Consider the following 23,070-nt stretch of genomic DNA (forward strand, 5'->3'; position numbering starts at 1 on the left):
TCTCCATAGTTCTTACACAGGACACAGTGATCAGACAAGGTCTCATATTCAGGCCCCAGCGCCATGCCCCATTATACAGAAGAATAGCGCTATCTCCATAGTTCTTACACAGGACACAGAGATCAGACAAGGTCTCATATTCCATCCCCAGCGCCATGCCCCATTATACAGAAGAATAGCGCTATCTCCATAGTTCTTAGACAGGACACAGAGATCAGACAAGGTCTCATATTCAGGCCCCAGCGCCATGCCCCATTATACAGAAGAATAGCGCTATCTCCATAGTTCTTACACAGGACACCGAGATCAGACAAGGTCTCATATTCAGGCCCCAGCGCCATGCACCATTATACAGAAGAATAGCGCTATCTCCATAGTTCTTACACAGGACACAGAGGTCAGACAAGGTCTCATATTCAGGCCCCAGCGCCATGCACCATTATACAGAAGAATAGCGTTATCTCCATAGTTCTTACACAGGACACAGAGGTCAGACAAGGTCTCATATTCCATCTCCAGCACCATGCCCCATTATACAGAAGAATAGCGCTATCTCCATAGTTCTTACACAGGACACAGAGATCAGACAAGGTCTCATTCCATCCCCAGCGCCATGCCCCATTATACAGAAGAATAGCGCTATCTCCATAGTTCTTACACAGGACACAGAGGTCAGACAAGGTCTCATATTCCATCCCCAGCACCATGCCCCATTATACAGAAGAATAGCGCTATCTCCATAGTTCTTAGACAGGACACAGAGATCAGACAAGGTCTCATATTCAGGCCCCAGCGCCATGCCCCATTATACAGAAGAATAGCGCTATCTCCATAGTTCTTACACAGGACACAGAGGTCAGACAAGGTCTCATATTCAGGCCCCAGCGCCATGCACCATGATACAGAAGAATAGCGCTATCTCCATAGTTCTTACACAGGACACAGAGGTCAGACAAGGTCTCATATTCAGGCCCCAGCGCCATGCACCATTATACAGAAGAATAGCCTGATCTCTATAGTTCTTACACAGGACACTGAGATCAGACAAGGTCTCATATTCAGGCCCCAGCGCCATGCCCCATTATACAGAAGAATAGCGCTATCTCCATAGTTCTTACACAGGACACAGAGATCAGACAAGGTCTCATATTCCATCCCCAGCGCCATGCCCCATTATACAGAAGAATAGCGCTATCTCTATAGTTCTTACACAGGACACAGAGGTCAGACAAGGTCTCATATTCCATCCCCAGCACCATGCCCCATTATACAGAAGAATAGCGCTATCTCCATAGTTCTTAGACAGGACACAGAGATCAGACAAGGTCTCATATTCGGGCCCCAGCGCCATGCCCCATTATACAGAAGAATAGCGCGATCTCCATAGTTCTTACACAGGACACAGAGATCAGACAAGGTTTCATATTCAGGCCCCAGCGCCATGCCCCATTATACAGAAGAATAGCGCGATCTCCATAGTTCTTACACGGGACACAGAGGTCAGACAAGGTCTCATATTCAGGCCCCAGCACCATGCCCCATTATACAGAAGAATAGCGCTATCTCCATAGTTCTTACACAGGACACAGAGATCAGACAAGGTCTCATATTCACGCCCCAGCGCCATGCCCCATTATACAGAAGAATAGCGCTATCTCCATAGTTCTTACAGAGGACACAGAGGTCAGACAAGGTCTCATATTCAGGCCCCAGCACCATGCCCCATTATACAGAAGAATAGCGCGATCTCCATAGTTCTTACAGAGGACACAGAGGTCAGACAAGGTCTCATATTCAGGCCCCAGCGCCATGCCCCATTATACAGAAGAATAGCGCGATCTCCATAGTTCTTACACAGGACACAGAGGTCAGACAAGGTCTCATATTCCATCCCCAGCGCCATGCCCCATTATACAGAAGAATAGCGCTATCTCCATATTTCTAACACAGGACACAGAGATCAGACAAGGTCTCATATTCAGGCCCCAGCACCATGCCCCATTATACAGAAGAATAGCGCGATCTCCATAGTTCTTACACAGAACACAGAGATCAGACAAGGTCTCATATTCAGGCCCCAGCGCCATGCCCTATTATACAGAAGAATAGCGCGATCTCCATAGTTCTTACACAGGACACAGAGATCAGACAAGGTCTCATATTCAGGCCCCAGCGCCATGCTCCATTATACAGTAGAATAGCGCGATCTCCATAGTTCTTACACAGGACACAGAGATCAGACAAGGTCTCATATTCAGGCCCCAGCGCCATGCCCCATTATACAGAAGAATAGCGCTATCTCCATAGTTCTTACACAGGACACAGAGGTCAGACAAGGTCTCATATTCAGGCCCCAGCGCCATGCACCATGATACAGAAGAATAGCGCTATCTCCATAGTTCTTACACAGGACACAGAGGTCAGACAAGGTCTCATATTCAGGCCCCAGCGCCATGCACCATTATACAGAAGAATAGCCTGATCTCTATAGTTCTTACACAGGACACTGAGATCAGACAAGGTCTCATATTCAGGCCCCAGCGCCATGCCCCATTATACAGAAGAATAGCGCTATCTCCATAGTTCTTACACGGGACACAGAGATCAGACAAGGTCTCATATTCCATCCCCAGCGCCATGCCCCATTATACAGAAGAATAGCGCTATCTCCATAGTTCTTACACAGGACACAGAGGTCAGACAAGGTCTCATATTCCATCCCCAGCACCATGCCCCATTATACAGAAGAATAGCGCTATCTCCATAGTTCTTAGACAGGACACAGAGATCAGACAAGGTCTCATATTCGGGCCCCAGCGCCATGCCCCATTATACAGAAGAATAGCGCGATCTCCATAGTTCTTACACAGGACACAGAGATCAGACAAGGTTTCATATTCAGGCCCCAGCGCCATGCCCCATTATACAGAAGAATAGCGCGATCTCCATAGTTCTTACACAGGACACAGAGGTCAGACAAGGTCTCATATTCAGGCCCCAGCACCATGCCCCATTATACAGAAGAATAGCGCTATCTCCATAGTTCTTACACAGGACACAGAGATCAGACAAGGTCTCATATTCAGGCCCCAGCGCCATGCCCCATTATACAGAAGAATAGCGCTATCTCCATAGTTCTTACAGAGGACACAGAGGTCAGACAAGGTCTCATATTCAGGCCCCAGCACCATGCCCCATTATACAGAAGAATAGCGCGATCTCCATAGTTCTTACAGAGGACACAGAGGTCAGACAAGGTCTCATATTCAGGCCCCAGCGCCATGCCCCATTATACAGAAGAATAGCGCGATCTCCATAGTTCTTACACAGGACACAGAGGTCAGACAAGGTCTCATATTCCATCCCCAGCGCCATGCCCCATTATACAGAAGAATAGCGCTATCTCCATAGTTCTAACACAGGACACAGAGATCAGACAAGGTCTCATATTCAGGCCCCAGCACCATGCACCATTATACAGAAGAATAGCGCGACCTCCATAGTTCTTACACAGGACACAGAGATCAGACAAGGTCTCATATTCAGGCCCCAGCGCCATGCCCCATGATACAGAAGAATAGCGCTATCTCCATAGTTCTTACACAGGACTCAGAGATTAGACAAGGTCTCATATTCAGGCCCCAGCGCCATGCTCCATTATACAGAAGAATAGCGCGATCTCCATAGTTCTTACACAGGACACAGAGATCAGACAAGGTCTCATATTCAGGCCCCAGCACCATGCCCCATTATACAGAAGAATAGCGTGATCTCCATAGTTCTTACACAGGACACAGAGATCAGACAAGGTCTCATATTCAGGCCCCAGCACCATGCCCCATTATACAGAAGAATAGCGCGATCTCCATAGTTCTTACACAGAACACAGAGATCAGACAAGGTCTCATATTCAGGCCCCAGCACCATGCTCCATTATACAGAAGAATAGCGCTATCTCCATAGTTCTTACACAGGACACAGAGATCAGACAAGGTCTCATATTCAGGCCCCAGCACCATGCCCCATTATACAGAAGAATAGCGCGATCTCCATAGTTCTTACACAGAACACAGAGATCAGACAAGGTCTCATATTCAGGCCCCAGCGCCATGCCCTATTATACAGAAGAATAGCGCTATCTCCATAGTTCTTACACAGGACACAGAGATCAGACAAGGTCTCATATTCAGGCCCCAGCGCCATGCTCCATTATACAGTAGAATAGCGCGATCTCCATAGTTCTTACACAGGACACAGAGATCAGACAAGGTCTCATATTCAGGCCCCAGCGCCATGCCCCATTATACAGGAGAATAGCGCTATCTCCATAGTTCTTACACAGGACACAGAGATCAGACAAGGTCTCATATTCAGGCCCCAGCACCATGCCCCATTATACAGAAGAATAGCGCGATCTCCATAGTTCTTACACAGGACACAGAGATCAGACAAGGTCTCATATTCAGGCCCCAGCGCCATGCCCCATTATATAGAAGAATAGCGCGATCTCCATAGTTTTTACACAGGACACAGAGATCAGACAAGGTCTCATATTCAGGCCCCAGCGCCATGCCCCATTATAAAGAAGAATAGCGCGATCTCCATAGTTCTTACACAGGACACAGAGATCAGACAAGGTCTCATATTCAGGCCCCAGCACCATGCCCCATTATACAGAAGAATAGCGCTATCTCCATAGTTCTTACACAGGACACAGAGATCAGACAAGGTCTCATATTCAGGCCCCAGCACCATGCCCCATTATACAGAAGAATAGCGCTATCTCCATAGTTCTTACACAGGACACAGAGACCAGACAAGGTCTCATATTCAGGCCCCAGCCCCATGCTCCATTATACCGAAGAATAGCGCTATTTCCATAGTTCTTACACAGGACACAGAGATCAGACAAGGTCTCATATTCCATCCCCAGCGCCATGCCCCATTATACAGAAGGATAGCGCTATCTCCATAGTTCTTACACAGGACACAGAGGTCAGACAAGGTCTCATAGTCCATCCCCAGCGCCATGTCCCATTATACAGAAGAATAGCGCTATCTCCATAGTTCTTACACAGGACACCGAGATCAGACAAGGTCTCATATTCAGGCCCCAGCGCCATGCACCATTATACAGAAGAATAGCGCTATCTCCATAGTTCTTACACAGGACACAGAGGTCAGGCAAGGTCTCATATTCAGGCCCCAGCGCCATGCACCATTATACAGAAGAATAGCGTTATCTCCATAGTTCTTACACAGGACACAGAGGTCAGACAAGGTCTCATATTCCATCTCCAGCACCATGCCCCATTATACAGAAGAATAGCGCTATCTCCATAGTTCTTACACAGGACACAGAGATCAGACAAGGTCTCATTCCATCCCCAGCGCCATGCCCCATTATACAGAAGAATAGCGCTATCTCCATAGTTCTTACACAGGACACAGAGGTCAGACAAGGTCTCATATTCCATCCCCAGCACCATGCCCCATTATACAGAAGAATAGCGCTATCTCCATAGTTCTTAGACAGGACACAGAGATCAGACAAGGTCTCATATTCAGGCCCCAGCGCCATGCCCCATTATACAGAAGAATAGCGCTATCTCCATAGTTCTTACACAGGACACAGAGGTCAGACAAGGTCTCATATTCAGGCCCCAGCGCCATGCACCATGATACAGAAGAATAGCGCTATCTCCATAGTTCTTACACAGGACACAGAGGTCAGACAAGGTCTCATATTCAGGCCCCAGCGCCATGCACCATTATACAGAAGAATAGCCTGATCTCTATAGTTCTTACACAGGACACTGAGATCAGACAAGGTCTCATATTCAGGCCCCAGCGCCATGCCCCATTATACAGAAGAATAGCGCTATCTCCATAGTTCTTACACAGGACACAGAGGTCAGACAAGGTCTCATATTCCATCCCCAGCACCATGCCCCATTATACAGAAGAATAGCGCTATCTCCATAGTTCTTAGACAGGACACAGAGATCAGACAAGGTCTCATATTCGGGCCCCAGCGCCATGCCCCATTATACAGAAGAATAGCGCGATCTCCATAGTTCTTACACAGGACACAGAGATCAGACAAGGTTTCATATTCAGGCCCCAGCGCCATGCCCCATTATACAGAAGAATAGCGCGATCTCCATAGTTCTTACACAGGACACAGAGGTCAGACAAGGTCTCATATTCAGGCCCCAGCACCATGCCCCATTATACAGAAGAATAGCGCTATCTCCATAGTTCTTACACAGGACACAGAGATCAGACAAGGTCTCATATTCAGGCCCCAGCGCCATGCCCCATTATACAGAAGAATAGCGCTATCTCCATAGTTCTTACAGAGGACACAGAGGTCAGACAAGGTCTCATATTCAGGCCCCAGCACCATGCCCCATTATACAGAAGAATAGCGCGATCTCCATAGTTCTTACAGAGGACACAGAGGTCAGACAAGGTCTCATATTCAGGCCCCAGCGCCATGCCCCATTATACAGAAGAATAGCGCGATCTCCATAGTTCTTACACAGGACACAGAGGTCAGACAAGGTCTCATATTCCATCCCCAGCGCCATGCCCCATTATACAGAAGAATAGCGCTATCTCCATAGTTCTAACACAGGACACAGAGATCAGACAAGGTCTCATATTCAGGCCCCAGCACCATGCACCATTATACAGAAGAATAGCGCGACCTCCATAGTTCTTACACAGGACACAGAGATCAGACAAGGTCTCATATTCAGGCCCCAGCGCCATGCCCCATGATACAGAAGAATAGCGCTATCTCCATAGTTCTTACACAGGACTCAGAGATTAGACAAGGTCTCATATTCAGGCCCCAGCGCCATGCTCCATTATACAGAAGAATAGCGCGATCTCCATAGTTCTTACACAGGACACAGAGATCAGACAAGGTCTCATATTCAGGCCCCAGCACCATGCCCCATTATACAGAAGAATAGCGTGATCTCCATAGTTCTTACACAGGACACAGAGATCAGACAAGGTCTCATATTCAGGCCCCAGCACCATGCCCCATTATACAGAAGAATAGCGCGATCTCCATAGTTCTTACACAGAACACAGAGATCAGACAAGGTCTCATATTCAGGCCCCAGCACCATGCTCCATTATACAGAAGAATAGCGCTATCTCCATAGTTCTTACACAGGACACAGAGATCAGACAAGGTCTCATATTCAGGCCCCAGCACCATGCCCCATTATACAGAAGAATAGCGCGATCTCCATAGTTCTTACACAGAACACAGAGATCAGACAAGGTCTCATATTCAGGCCCCAGCGCCATGCCCTATTATACAGAAGAATAGCGCGATCTCCATAGTTCTTACACAGGACACAGAGATCAGACAAGGTCTCATATTCAGGCCCCAGCGCCATGCTCCATTATACAGTAGAATAGCGCGATCTCCATAGTTCTTACACAGGACACAGAGATCAGACAAGGTCTCATATTCAGGCCCCAGCGCCATGCCCCATTATACAGGAGAATAGCGCTATCTCCATAGTTCTTACACAGGACACAGAGATCAGACAAGGTCTCATATTCAGGCCCCAGCACCATGCCCCATTATACAGAAGAATAGCGCGATCTCCATAGTTCTTACACAGGACACAGAGATCAGACAAGGTCTCATATTCAGGCCCCAGCGCCATGCCCCATTATATAGAAGAATAGCGCGATCTCCATAGTTTTTACACAGGACACAGAGATCAGACAAGGTCTCATATTCAGGCCCCAGCGCCATGCCCCATTATACAGAAGAATAGCGCGATCTCCATAGTTCTTACACAGGACACAGAGATCAGACAAGGTCTCATATTCAGGCCCCAGCACCATGCCCCATTATACAGAAGAATAGCGCTATCTCCATAGTTCTTACACAGGACACAGAGATCAGACAAGGTCTCATATTCAGGCCCCAGCACCATGCCCCATTATACAGAAGAATAGCGCTATCTCCATAGTTCTTACACAGGACATAGAGATCAGACAAGATCTCATATTCAGGTCCCAGCGCTATGCCCCATTATACAGAAGAATAGCGCGATCTCCATAGTTCTTACACAGGACACAGTGATCAGACAAGGTCTCATATTCAGGCCCCAGCGCCATGTCCCATTATACAGAAGAATAGCGCTGCCTCCATAGTTCTTACACAGGACACAGAGGTCAGACAAGGTCTCATATTCCATCCCCAGCGTCATGTCCCATTATACAGAAGAATAGCGCTATCTCCATAGTTCTTACACAGGACACAGAGATCAGACAAGGTCTCATATTCAGGTCCCAGCGCCATGCCCCATTATACAGAAGAATAGCGTGATCTCCATAGTTCTTACACAGGACACAGAGATCAGACAAGGTCTCATATTCAGGCCCCAGCAGCATGCCCCATTATACAGAAGAATAGCGCGATCTCCATAGTTCTTACACAGGACACAGTGATCAGACAAGGTCTCATATTCAGGCCCCAGCGCCATGCCCCATTATACAGAAGAATAGCGCTATCTCCATAGTTCTTACACAGGACACAGAGATCAGACAAGGTCTCATATTCCATCCCCAGCGCCATGCCCCATTATACAGAAGAATAGCGCTATCTCCATAGTTCTTAGACAGGACACAGAGATCAGACAAGGTCTCATATTCAGGCCCCAGCGCCATGCCCCATTATACAGAAGAATAGCGCTATCTCCATAGTTCTTACACAGGACACCGAGATCAGACAAGGTCTCATATTCAGGCCCCAGCGCCATGCACCATTATACAGAAGAATAGCGCTATCTCCATAGTTCTTACACAGGACACAGAGGTCAGACAAGGTCTCATATTCAGGCCCCAGCGCCATGCACCATTATACAGAAGAATAGCGTTATCTCCATAGTTCTTACACAGGACACAGAGGTCAGATAAGGTCTCATATTCCATCTCCAGCACCATGCCCCATTATACAGAAGAATAGCGCTATCTCCATAGTTCTTACACAGGACACAGAGATCAGACAAGGTCTCATTCCATCCCCAGCGCCATGCCCCATTATACAGAAGAATAGCGCTATCTCCATAGTTCTTACACAGGACACAGAGGTCAGACAAGGTCTCATATTCCATCCCCAGCACCATGCCCCATTATACAGAAGAATAGCGCTATCTCCATAGTTCTTAGACAGGACACAGAGATCAGACAAGGTCTCATATTCAGGCCCCAGCGCCATGCCCCATTATACAGAAGAATAGCGCTATCTCCATAGTTCTTACACAGGACACAGAGGTCAGACAAGGTCTCATATTCAGGCCCCAGCGCCATGCACCATGATACAGAAGAATAGCGCTATCTCCATAGTTCTTACAGAGGACACAGAGGTCAGACAAGGTCTCATATTCAGGCCCCAGCGCCATGCACCATTATACAGAAGAATAGCCTGATCTCTATAGTTCTTACACAGGACACTGAGATCAGACAAGGTCTCATATTCAGGCCCCAGCGCCATGCCCCATTATACAGAAGAATAGCGCTATCTCCATAGTTCTTACACAGGACACAGAGATCAGACAAGGTCTCATATTCCATCCCCAGCGCCATGCCCCATTATACAGAAGAATAGCGCTATCTCCATAGTTCTTACACAGGACACAGAGGTCAGACAAGGTCTCATATTCCATCCCCAGCACCATGCCCCATTATACAGAAGAATAGCGCTATCTCCATAGTTCTTAGACAGGACACAGAGATCAGACAAGGTCTCATATTCGGGCCCCAGCGCCATGCCCCATTATACAGAAGAATAGCGCGATCTCCATAGTTCTTACACAGGACACAGAGATCAGACAAGGTTTCATATTCAGGCCCCAGCGCCATGCCCCATTATACAGAAGAATAGCGCGATCTCCATAGTTCTTACACAGGACACAGAGGTCAGACAAGGTCTCATATTCAGGCCCCAGCACCATGCCCCATTATACAGAAGAATAGCGCTATCTCCATAGTTCTTACACAGGACACAGAGATCAGACAAGGTCTCATATTCAGGCCCCAGCGCCATGCCCCATTATACAGAAGAATAGCGCTATCTCCATAGTTCTTACAGAGGACACAGAGGTCAGACAAGGTCTCATATTCAGGCCCCAGCACCATGCCCCATTATACAGAAGAATAGCGCGATCTCCATAGTTCTTACAGAGGACACAGAGGTCAGACAAGGTCTCATATTCAGGCCCCAGCGCCATGCCCCATTATACAGAAGAATAGCGCGATCTCCATAGTTCTTACACAGGACACAGAGGTCAGACAAGGTCTCATATTCCACCCCCAGCGCCATGCCCCATTATACAGAAGAATAGCGCTATCTCCATAGTTCTAACACAGGACACAGAGATCAGACAAGGTCTCATATTCAGGCCCCAGCACCATGCACCATTATACAGAAGAATAGCGCGACCTCCATAGTTCTTACACAGGACACAGAGATCAGACAAGGTCTCATATTCAGGCCCCAGCACCATGCTCCATTATACAGAAGAATAGCGCGATCTCCATAGTTCTTACACAGGACACAGAGATCAGACAAGGTCTCATATTCAGGCCCCAGCGCCATGCCCCATGATACAGAAGAATAGCGCTATCTCCATAGTTCTTACACAGGACTCAGAGATTAGACAAGGTCTCATATTCAGGCCCCAGCGCCATGCTCCATTATACAGAAGAATAGCGCGATCTCCATAGTTCTTACACAGGACACAGAGATCAGACAAGGTCTCATATTCAGGCCCCAGCACCATGCCCCATTATACAGAAGAATAGCGTGATCTCCATAGTTCTTACACAGGACACAGAGATCAGACAAGGTCTCATATTCAGGCACCAGCGCCATGCCCCATTATACAGAAGAATAGCGCGATCTCCATAGTTCTTACACAGGACTCAGAGATCAGACAAGATCTCATATTCAGGCCCCAGCACCATGCCCCATTATACAGAAGAATAGCGCTATCTCCATAGTTCTTACACAGGACACAGAGATCAGACAAGGTCTCATATTCAGGCCCCAGCACCATGCCCCATTATACAGAAGAATAGCGCGATCTCCACAGTTCTTACACAGGACACAGAGATCAGACAAGATCTCATATTCAGGCCCCAGCACCATGCCCCATTATACAGAAGAATAGCGCTATCTCCACAGTTCTTACACAGGACACAGAGATCAGACAAGGTCTCATATTCAGGCCCCAGCACCATGCCCCATTATACAGAAGAATAGCGTGATCTCCATAGTTCTTACACAGGACACAGAGATCAGACAAGGTCTCATATTCAGGCACCAGCGCCATGCCCCATTATACAGAAGAATAGCGCGATCTCCATAGTTCTTACACAGGACACAGAGATCAGACAAGATCTCATATTCAGGCCCCAGCACCATGCCCCATTATAGAGAAGAATAGCGCTATCTCCACAGTTCTTACACAGGACACAGAGATCAGACAAGGTCTCATATTCAGGCCCCAGCACCATGCCCCATTATACAGAAGAATAGCGCGATCTCCACAGTTCTTACACAGGACACAGAGATCAGACAAGATCTCATATTCAGGCCCCAGCACCATGCCCCATTATACAGAAGAATAGCGCTATCTCCACAGTTCTTACACAGGACACAGAGATCAGACAAGGTCTCATATTCAGCCCCAGCGCCATGTCCCATTATACAGAAGAATAGCGCGATCTCCATAGTTCTTACACAGGACACAGAGATCAGACAAGGTCTCATATTCCGTCCCCAGCGCCATGCCCCATTATACAGAAGAATAGCGCTATCTCCATAGTTCTTAAACAGGGCACAGAGATCAGACAAGGTCTCATATTCAGGCTCTAGCGCCATGCACCATTATACAGAAGAATAGCGCGATCTCCATAGTTCTTACACAGGACACAGAGATCAGACAAGGTCTCATATTCAGGCCCCAGCGCCATGCCCCATTATACAGAAGAATAGCGCGATCTCCATAGTTCTTACACAGGACACAGAGATCAGACAAGGTCTCATATTCAGGCCCCAGCGCCATGCCCCATTATACAGAAGAATAGCGCGATCTCCATAGTTCTTACACAGGACACAGAGATCAGACAAGGTCTCATATTCAGGCCCCAGCGCCATATCCCATTATACAGAAGAATAGCGCGATCTCCATAGTTCTTACACAAGACTCAGAGATCAGACAAGGTCTCATATTCAGGCCCCAGCGCCATGCCTCATTATACAGAAGAATAGCGCGATCTCCATAGTTCTTACACAGGACACAGAGATCAGACAGGGTCTCATATTCAGGCCCCAGCTCCATGCCCCATTATACAGAAGAATAGCGCGATCTCCATAGTTCTTACACAGGACACAGAGATCAGACAAGGTCTCATATTCAGGCCCCAGCGCCATGCCCCATTATACAGAAGAATAGCGCGATCTCCATAGTTCTTACACAGGACACAGATCAGACAAGACAAGGTCTCATATTCAGGCCCCAGCGCCATGTCCCATTATACAGAAGAATAGCGCGATCTCCATAGTTCTTACACAAGACACAGAGATCAGACAAGGTCTCATATTCAGGCCCCAGCGCCATGCCTCATTATACAGAAGAATAGCGCGATCTCCATAGTTCTTACACAGGACGCAGAGATCAGACAAGGTCTCATATTCAGGCCCCAGCACCATGCCCTATTATACAGGAGAATAGCGCTATCTCCATAGTTCTTACACAGGACACAGAGATCAGACAAGGTCTCATATTCACGCCCCAGCACCATGCTCCATTATACAGAAGAATAGCGCGATCTCCATAGTTCTTGCACAGGACACAGAGATCAGACAAGGTCTCATATTCAGGCCCCAGCGCCATGCCCCATTATACAGAAGAATAGCGCGATCTCCATAGTTCTTACACAGGACACAGAGATCAGACAAGGTCTCATATTCAGACGCCAGCGCCATGTTCCATTATACAGAAGAATAGCGCGATCTCCATAGTTCTTACACAGGACACAGAGATCAGACAAGGTCTCATATTCAGGCCCCAGCGCCATGCCCCATTATACAGAAGAATAGCCTGATCTCCATAGTTCTTACACAGGACACAGAGATCAGACAAGGTCTCATATTCAGGCCCCAGCGCCATGCCCCATTATACAGAAGAATAGCGCGATCTCCATAGTTCTTACACAGGACACAGAGATCAGACAAGGTCTCATATTCAGGCCCCAACGCCATGCTCCATTATACAGAAGAATAGCACGATCTCCATAGTTCTTACACAGGACTCAGAGATCAGACAAGGTCTCATATTCAGGCCCCAGCACCATGCCCCATTATACAGAAGAATAGCGCTATCTCCATAGTTCTTACACAGGACACAGAGATCAGACAAGGTCTCATATTCCTGCCCCAGCACCATGCCCGATTATACAGAAGAATAGCGCGATCTTCTCCATAGTTCTTACACAGGACATAGATCAGACAAGGTCTCATATTCAGGCCCCAGCGCCATGCCCCATTATATAGAAGAATAGCGCTATCTCCATAGTTCTTACACAGGACACAGAGATCAGACAAGGTCTCATATTCAGGCCCAGCGCCATGCCCCATTATACAGAAGAATAGCGCGATCTCCATAGTTCTTACACAGGACACAGAGATCAGACAAGGTCTCATATTCAGGCCCCAGCGCCATGCCCCATTATACAGAAGAATAGCGCTATCTCCATAGTTCTTACACAGGACACAGAGATCAGACAAGGTCTCATATTCAGGCCCCAGCGCCATGCCCCATTATACAGAAGAATAGCGCTATCTCCATAGTTCTTACACAGGACACAGAGATCAGACAAGGTCTCATATTCAGGCCCCAGCACCATGCCCCATTATACAGAAGAATAGCGCGATCTCCATAGTTCTTACACAGAACACAGAGATCAGACAAGGTCTCATATTCAGGCCCCAGCGCCATGCCCCATTATACAGAAGAATAGCGCGATCTCCATAGTTCTTACACAGGACACAGAGATCAGACAAGGTCTCATATTCAGGCCCCAGCGCCATGCCCCATTATACAGAAGAATAGCGTTATCTCCATAGTTCTTACACAGGACACAGAGATCAGACAAGGTCTCATATTCAGGCACCAGCACCATGCCCCATTATACATAAGAATAGCACTATCTCCATAGTTCTTACACAGGACACAGAGATCAGACAAGGTCTCATATTCAGGCCCAGCGCCATGCCCCATTATACAGAAGAATAGCGCTATCTCCATAGTTCTTACGCAGGACACAGAGATCAGACAAGGTCTCATATTCAGGCCCCAGCACCATGCCCCATTATACAGAAGAATAGCGCTATCTCCATAGTTCTTACACAGGACACAGAGATCAGACAAGGTCTCATATTCAGGCCCCAGCACCATGCCCCATTATACAGAAGAATAGCGCGATCTCCATAGTTCTTACACAGAACACAGAGATCAGACAAGGTCTCATATTTAGGCCCCAGCACCATGCTCCATTATACAGAAGAATAGCGCTATCTCCATAGTTCTTACACAGGACACAGAGATCAGACAAGGTCTCATATTCAGGCCCCAACACCATGCCCCTTTATACAGAAGAATAGCGCGATCTCCATAGTTCTTACACAGAACACAGAGATCAGACAAGGTCTCATATTCAGGCCCCAGCGCCATGCCCTATTATACAGAAGAATAGCGCGATCTCCATAGTTCTTACACAGGACACAGAGATCAGACAAGGTCTCATATTCAGGCCCCAGCGCCATGCTCCATTATACAGTAGAATAGCGCGATCTCCATAGTTCTTACACAGGACACAGAGATCAGACAAGGTCTCATATTCAGGCCCCAGCACCATGCCCCATTATACAGAAGAATAGCGCTATCTCCATAGTTCTTACACAGGACACAGAGATGAGACAAGGTCTCATATTCAGGCCCCAGCACCATGCCCCATTATACAGAAGAATAGCGCGATCTCCATAGTTCTTACACAGAACACAGAGATCAGACAAGGTCTCATATTCAGGCCCCAGCACCATGCTCCATTATACAGAAGAATAGCGCTATCTCCATAGTTCTTACACAGGACACAGAGATCAGACAAGGTCTCATATTCAGGCCCCAGCACCATGCCCCATTATACAGAAGAATAGCGCGATCTCCATAGTTCTTACACAGAACACAGAGATCAGACAAGGTCTCATATTCAGGCCCCAGCGCCATGCCCTATTATACAGAAGAATAGCGCGATCTCCATAGTTCTTACACAGGACACAGAGATCAGACAAGGTCTCATATTCAGGCCCCAGCGCCATGCTCCATTATACAGTAGAATAGCGCGATCTCCATAGTTCTTACACAGGACACAGAGATCAGACAAGGTCTCATATTCAGGCCCCAGCACCATGCCCCATTATACAGAAGAATAGCGCGATCTCCATAGTTCTTACACAGGACACAGAGATCAGACAAGGTCTCATATTCAGGCCCCAGCGCCATGCCCCATTATATAGAAGAATAGTGTGATCTCCATAGTTTTTACACAGGACACAGAGATCAGACAAGGTCTCATATTCAGGCCCCAGCGCCATGCCCCATTATACAGAAGAATAGCGCGATCTCCATAGTTCTTACACAGGACACAGAGATCAGACAAGGTCTCATATTCAGGCCCCAGCACCATGCCCCATTATACAGAAGAATAGCGCTATCTCCATAGTTCTTACACAGGACACAGAGATCAGACAAGGTCTCATATTCAGGCCCCAGCACCATGCCCCATTATACAGAAGAATAGCGCTATCTCCATAGTTCTTACACAGGACAGAGACCAGACAAGGTCTCATATTCAGGCCCCAGCCCCATGCTCTATTATACCGAAGAATAGCGCTATTTCCATAGTTCTTACACAGGACACAGAGATTAGACAAGGTCTCATATTCCATCCCCAGCGCCATGCCCCATTATACAGAAGGATAGCGCTATCTCCATAGTTCTTACACAGGACACAGAGGTCAGACAAGGTCTCATACATAGTAACATAGTAACATAGTTAGTAAGGCCGAAAAAAGACATTTGTCCATCCAGTTCAGCCTATATTCCATCATAATAAATACCCAGATCTACGTCCTTCTACAGAACCTAATAATTGTATGATACAATATTGTTCTGCTCCAGGAAGACATCCAGGCCTCTCTTGAACCCCTCGACTGAGTTCGCCATCACCACCTCCTCAGGCAAGCAATTCCAGATTCTCACTGCCCTAACAATAAAGAATCCTCTTCTATGTTGGTGGAAAAACCTTCTCTCCTCCAGACGCAAAGAATGCCCCCTTGTGCCCGTCACCTTCCTTGGTATAAACAGATCCTCAGCGAGATATTTGTATTGTCCCCTTATATACTTATACATGGTTATTAGATCGCCCCTCAGTCGTCTTTTTTCTAGACTAAATAATCCTAATTTCGCTAATCTATCTGGGTATTGTAGTTCTCCCATCCCCTTTATTAATTTTGTTGCCCTCCTTTGTACTCTCTCTAGTTCCATTATATCCTTCCTGAGCACCGGTGCCCAAAACTGGACACAGTACTCCATGTGCGGTCTAACTAGGGATTTGTACAGAGGCAGTATAATGCTCTCATCATGTGTATCCAGACCTCTTTTAATGCACCCCATGATCCTGTTTGCCTTGGCAGCTGCTGCCTGGCACTGGCTGCTCCAGGTAAGTTTATCATTAACTAGGATCCCCAAGTCCTTCTCCCTGTCAGATTTACCCAGTGGTTTCCCGTTCAGTGTGTAATGGTGATATTGATTCCCTCTTCCCATGTGTATAACCTTACATTTATCATTGTTAAACCTCATCTGCCACCTTTCAGCCCAAGTTTCCAACTTATCCAGATCCATCTGTAGCAGAATACTATCTTCTCTTGTATTAACTGCTTTACATAGTTTTGTATCATCTGCAAATATCGATATTTTACTGTGTAAACCTTCTACCAGATCATTAATGAATATGTTGAAGAGAACAGGTCCCAATACTGACCCCTGCGGTACCCCACTGGTCACAGCGACCCAGTTAGAGACTATACCATTTATAACCACCCTCTGCTTTCTATCACTAAGCCAGTTACTAACCCATTTACACACATTTTCCCCCAGACCAAGCATTCTCATTTTGTGTACCAACCTCTTGTGCGGCACGGTATCAAACGCTTTGGAAAAATCGAGATATACCACGTCCAATGACTCACCGTGGTCCAGTCTATAGCTTACCTCTTCATAAAAACTGATTAGATTGGTTTGACAGGAGCGATTTCTCATAAACCCATGCTGATATGGAGTTAAACAGTTATTCTCATTGAGATAATCCAGAATAACATCCCTCAGAAACCCTTCAAATATTTTACCAACAATAGAGGTTAGACTTACTGGCCTATAATTTCCAGGTTCACTTTTAGAGCCCTTTTTGAATATTGGCACCACATTTGCTATGCGCCAGTCCTGCGGAACAGACCCTGTCGCTATAGAGTCACTAAAAATAAGAAATAATGGTTTATCTATTACATTACTTAGTTCTCTTAGTACTCGTGGGTGTATGCCATCCGGACCCGGAGATTTATCTATTTTAATCTTATTTAGCCGGTTTCGCACCTCTTCTTGGGTTAGATTGGTGACCCTTAATATAGGGTTTTCATTGTTTCTTGGGATTTCACCTAGCATTTCATTTTCCACCGTGAATACCGTGGAGAAGAAGGTGTTTAATATGTTAGCTTTTTCCTCGTCATCTACAACCATTCTTTCCTCACTATTTTTTAAGGGGCCTACATTTTCATAGTCCATCCCCAGCGCCATGTCCCATTATACAGAAGAATAGCGCTATCTCCATAGTTCTTACACAGGACATAGAGATCAGACAAGGTCTCATATTCAGGTCCCAGCGCTATGCCCCATTATACAGAAGAATAGCGCGATCTCCATAGTTCTTACACAGGACACAGTGATCAGAGAAGGTCTCATATTCAGGCCCCAGCGCCATGTCCCATTATACAGAAGAATAGCGCTGTCTCCATAGTTCTTACACAGGACACAGAGGTCAGACAAGGTCTCATATTCCATCCCCAGCGCCATGTCCCATTATACAGAAGAATAGCGCTATCTCCATAGTTCTTACACAGGACACAGAGATCAGACAAGGTCTCATATTCAGGTCCCAGCGCCATGCCCCATTATACAGAAGAATAGCGTGATCTCCATAGTTCTTACACAGGACACAGAGATCAGACAAGGTCTCATATTCAGGCCCCAGCAGCATGCCCCATTATACAGAAGAATAGCGCGATCTCCATAGTTCTTACACAGGACACAGTGATCAGACAAGGTCTCATATTCAGGCCCCAGCGCCATGCCCCATTATACAGAAGAATAGCGCTATCTCCATAGTTCTTACACAGGACACAGAGATCAGACAAGGTCTCATATTCCATCCCCAGCGCCATGCCCCATTATACAGAAGAATAGCGCTATCTCCATAGTTCTTAGACAGGACACAGAGATCAGACAAGGTCTCATATTCAGGCCCCAGCGCCATGCCCCATTATACAGAAGAATAGCGCTATCTCCATAGTTCTTACACAGGACACCGAGATCAGACAAGGTCTCATATTCAGGCCCCAGCGCCATGCACCATTATACAGAAGAATAGCGCTATCTCCATAGTTCTTACACAGGACACAGAGGTCAGACAAGGTCTCATATTCAGGCCCCAGCGCCATGCACCATTATACAGAAGAATAGCGTTATCTCCATAGTTCTTACACAGGACACAGAGGTCAGACAAGGTCTCATATTCCATCTCCAGCACCATGCCCCATTATACAGAAGAATAGCGCTATCTCCATAGTTCTTACACAGGACACAGAGATCAGACAAGGTCTCATTCCATCCCCAGCGCCATGCCCCATTATACAGAAGAATAGCGCTATCTCCATAGTTCTTACACAGGACACAGAGGTCAGACAAGGTCTCATATTCCATCCCCAGCACCATGCCCCATTATACAGAAGAATAGCGCTATCTCCATAGTTCTTAGACAGGACACAGAGATCAGACAAGGTCTCATATTCAGGCCCCAGTGCCATGCCCCATTATACAGAAGAATAGCGCTATCTCCATAGTTCTTACACAGGACACAGAGGTCAGACAAGGTCTCATATTCAGGCCCCAGCGCCATGCACCATGATACAGAAGAATAGCGCTATCTCCATAGTTCTTACACAGGACACAGAGGTCAGACAAGGTCTCATATTCAGGCCCCAGCGCCATGCACCATTATACAGAAGAATAGCCTGATCTCTATAGTTCTTACACAGGACACTGAGATCAGACAAGGTCTCATATTCAGGCCCCAGCGCCATGCCCCATTATACAGAAGAATAGCGCTATCTCCATAGTTCTTACACAGGACACAGAGATCAGACAAGGTCTCATATTCCATCCCCAGCGCCATGCCCCATTATACAGAAGAATAGCGCTATCTCCATAGTTCTTACACAGGACACAGAGGTCAGACAAGGTCTCATATTCCATCCCCAGCACCATGCCCCATTATACAGAAGAATAGCGCTATCTCCATAGTTCTTAGACAGGACACAGAGATCAGACAAGGTCTCATATTCGGGCCCCAGCGCCATGCCCCATTATACAGAAGAATAGCGCGATCTCCATAGTTCTTACACAGGACACAGAGATCAGACAAGGTTTCATATTCAGGCCCCAGCGCCATGCCCCATTATACAGAAGAATAGCGCGATCTCCATAGTTCTTACACAGGACACAGAGGTCAGACAAGGTCTCATATTCAGGCCCCAGCACCATGCCCCATTATACAGAAGAATAGCGCTATCTCCATAGTTCTTACACAGGACACAGAGATCAGACAAGGTCTCATATTCAGGCCCCAGCGCCATGCCCCATTATACAGAAGAATAGCGCTATCTCCATAGTTCTTACAGAGGACACAGAGGTCAGACAAGGTCTCATATTCAGGCCCCAGCACCATGCCCCATTATACAGAAGAATAGCGCGATCTCCATAGTTCTTACAGAGGACACAGAGGTCAGACAAGGTCTCATATTCAGGCCCCAGCGCCATGCCCCATTATACAGAAGAATAGCGCGATCTCCATAGTTCTTACACAGGACACAGAGGTCAGACAAGGTCTCATATTCCATCCCCAGCGCCATGCCCCATTATACAGAAGAATAGCGTGATCTCCATAGTTCTTACACAGGACGCAGAGATCAGACAAGGTCTCATATTCAGGCCCCAGCACCATGCACCATTATACAGAAGAATAGCGCGACCTCCATAGTTCTTACACAGGACACAGAGATCAGACAAGGTCTCATATTCAGGCCCCAGCACCATGCTCCATTATACAGAAGAATAGCGCGATCTCCATAGTTCTTACACAGGACACAGAGATCAGACAAGGTCTCATATTCAGGCCCCAGCGCCATGCCCCATGATACAGAAGAATAGCGCTATCTCCATAGTTCTTACACAGGACTCAGAGATTAGACAAGGTCTCATATTCAGGCCCCAGCGCCATGCTCCATTATACAGAAGAATAGCGCGATCTCCATAGTTCTTACACAGGACACAGAGATCAGACAAGGTCTCATATTCAGGCCCCAGCACCATGCCCCATTATACAGAAGAATAGCGTGATCTCCATAGTTCTTACACAGGACACAGAGATCAGACAAGGTCTCATATTCAGGCACCAGCGCCATGCCCCATTATACAGAAGAATAGCGCGATCTCCATAGTTCTTACACAGGACACAGAGATCAGACAAGATCTCATATTCAGGCCCCAGCACCATGCCCCATTATACAGAAGAACAGCGCTATCTCCATAGTTCTTACACAGGACACAGAGATCAGACAAGGTCTCGTATTCAGGCCCCAGCACCATGCCCCATTATACAGAAGAATAGCGCGATCTCCACAGTTCTTACACAGGACACAGAGATCAGGCAAGATCTCATATTCAGGCCCCAGCACCATGCCCCATTATACAGAAGAATAGCGCTATCTCCACAGTTCTTACACAGGACACAGAGATGAGACAAGGTCTCATATTCAGGCCCCAGCACCATGCCCCATTATACAGAAGAATAGCGTGATCTCCATAGTTCTTACACAGGACACAGAGATCAGACAAGGTCTCATATTCAGGCACCAGCGCCATGCCCCATTATACAGAAGAATAGCGCGATCTCCATAGTTCTTACACAGGACACAGAGATCAGACAAGATCTCATATTCAGGCCCCAGCACCATGCCCCATTATACAGAAGAATAGCGCTATCTCCACAGTTCTTACACAGGACACAGAGATCAGACAAGGTCTCATATTCAGGCCCCAGCACCATGCCCCATTATACAGAAGAATAGCGCGATTTCCACAGTTCTTACACAGGACACAGAGATCAGACAAGATCTCATATTCAGGCCCCAGCACCATGCCCCATTATACAGAAGAATAGCGCTATCTCCACAGTTCTTACACAGGACACAGAGATCAGACAAGGTCTCATATTCAGCCCCAGCGCCATGTCCCATTATACAGAAGAATAGCGCGATCTCCATAGTTCTTACACAGGACACAGAGATCAGACAAGGTCTCATATTCCGTCCCCAGCGCCATGCCCCATTATACAGAAGAATAGCGCGATCTCCATAGTTCTTACACAGGACACAGAGATCAGACAAGGTCTCATATTCCGTCCCCAGCGCCATGCCCCATTATACAGAAGAATAGCGCGATCTCCATAGTTCTTAAACAGGGCACAGAGATCAGACAAGGTCTCATATTCAGGCTCTAGCGCCATGCACCATAATACAGAAGAATAGCGCGATCTCCATAGTTCTTACACAGGACACAGAGATCAGACAAGGTCTCATATTCAGGCCCCAGCGCCATGCTCCATTATACAGAAGAATAGCGCGATCTCCATAGTTCTTACACAGGACACAGAGATCAGACAAGGTCTCATATTCAGGCTCTAGCGCCATGCACCATTATACAGAAGAATAGTGCGATCTCCATAGTTCTTACACAGGACACAGAGATCAGACAAGGTCTCATATTCAGGCCCCAGCACCATGCCCCATTATACAGAAGAATAGCGCGATCTCCATAGTTCTTACACAGGACACAGAGATCAGACAAGGTCTCATATTCAGGCTCTAGCGCCATGCCCCATTATACAGAAGAATAGCGCGATCTCCATAGTTCTTACACAGGACACAGAGATCAGACAAGGTCTCATATTCAGGCTCTAGCGCCATGCACCATTATACAGAAGAATAGCGCGATCTCCATAGTTCTTACACAGGACTCAGAGATCAGACAAGGTCTCGTATTCAGGCCCCAGCGCCATGCACCATTATACAGAAGAATAGCGCTATCTCCATAGTTCTTACACAGGACACAGAGATCAGACAAGGTCTCATATTCAGGCTCTAGCGCCATGCCCCATTATACAGAAGAATAGCGCGATCTCCATAGTTCTTACACAGGACACAGAGATCAGACAAGGTCTCATATTCAGGCTCTAGCGCCATGCACCATTATACAGAAGAATAGCGCGATCTCCATAGTTCTTACACAGGACTCAGAGATCAGACAAGGTCTCGTATTCAGGCCCCAGCGCCATGCACCATTATACAGAAGAATAGCGCTATCTCCATAGTTCTTACACAGGACACAGAGATCAGACAAGGTCTCATATTCAGGCCCCTGCACCATGCCCCATTATACAGAAGAATAGCGCGATCTCCATAGTTCTTACACAGGACTCAGAGATCAGACAAGGTCTCATATTCAGGCACCAGCGCCATGCCCCATTATATAGAAGAATAGCGCGATCTCCATAGTTCTTACACAGGACACAGAG

This window comes from Ranitomeya imitator, chromosome 2, assembly GCF_032444005.1.
Source record: "Ranitomeya imitator isolate aRanImi1 chromosome 2, aRanImi1.pri, whole genome shotgun sequence".
Classification (NCBI taxonomy): Eukaryota; Metazoa; Chordata; class Amphibia; order Anura; family Dendrobatidae; genus Ranitomeya; species Ranitomeya imitator.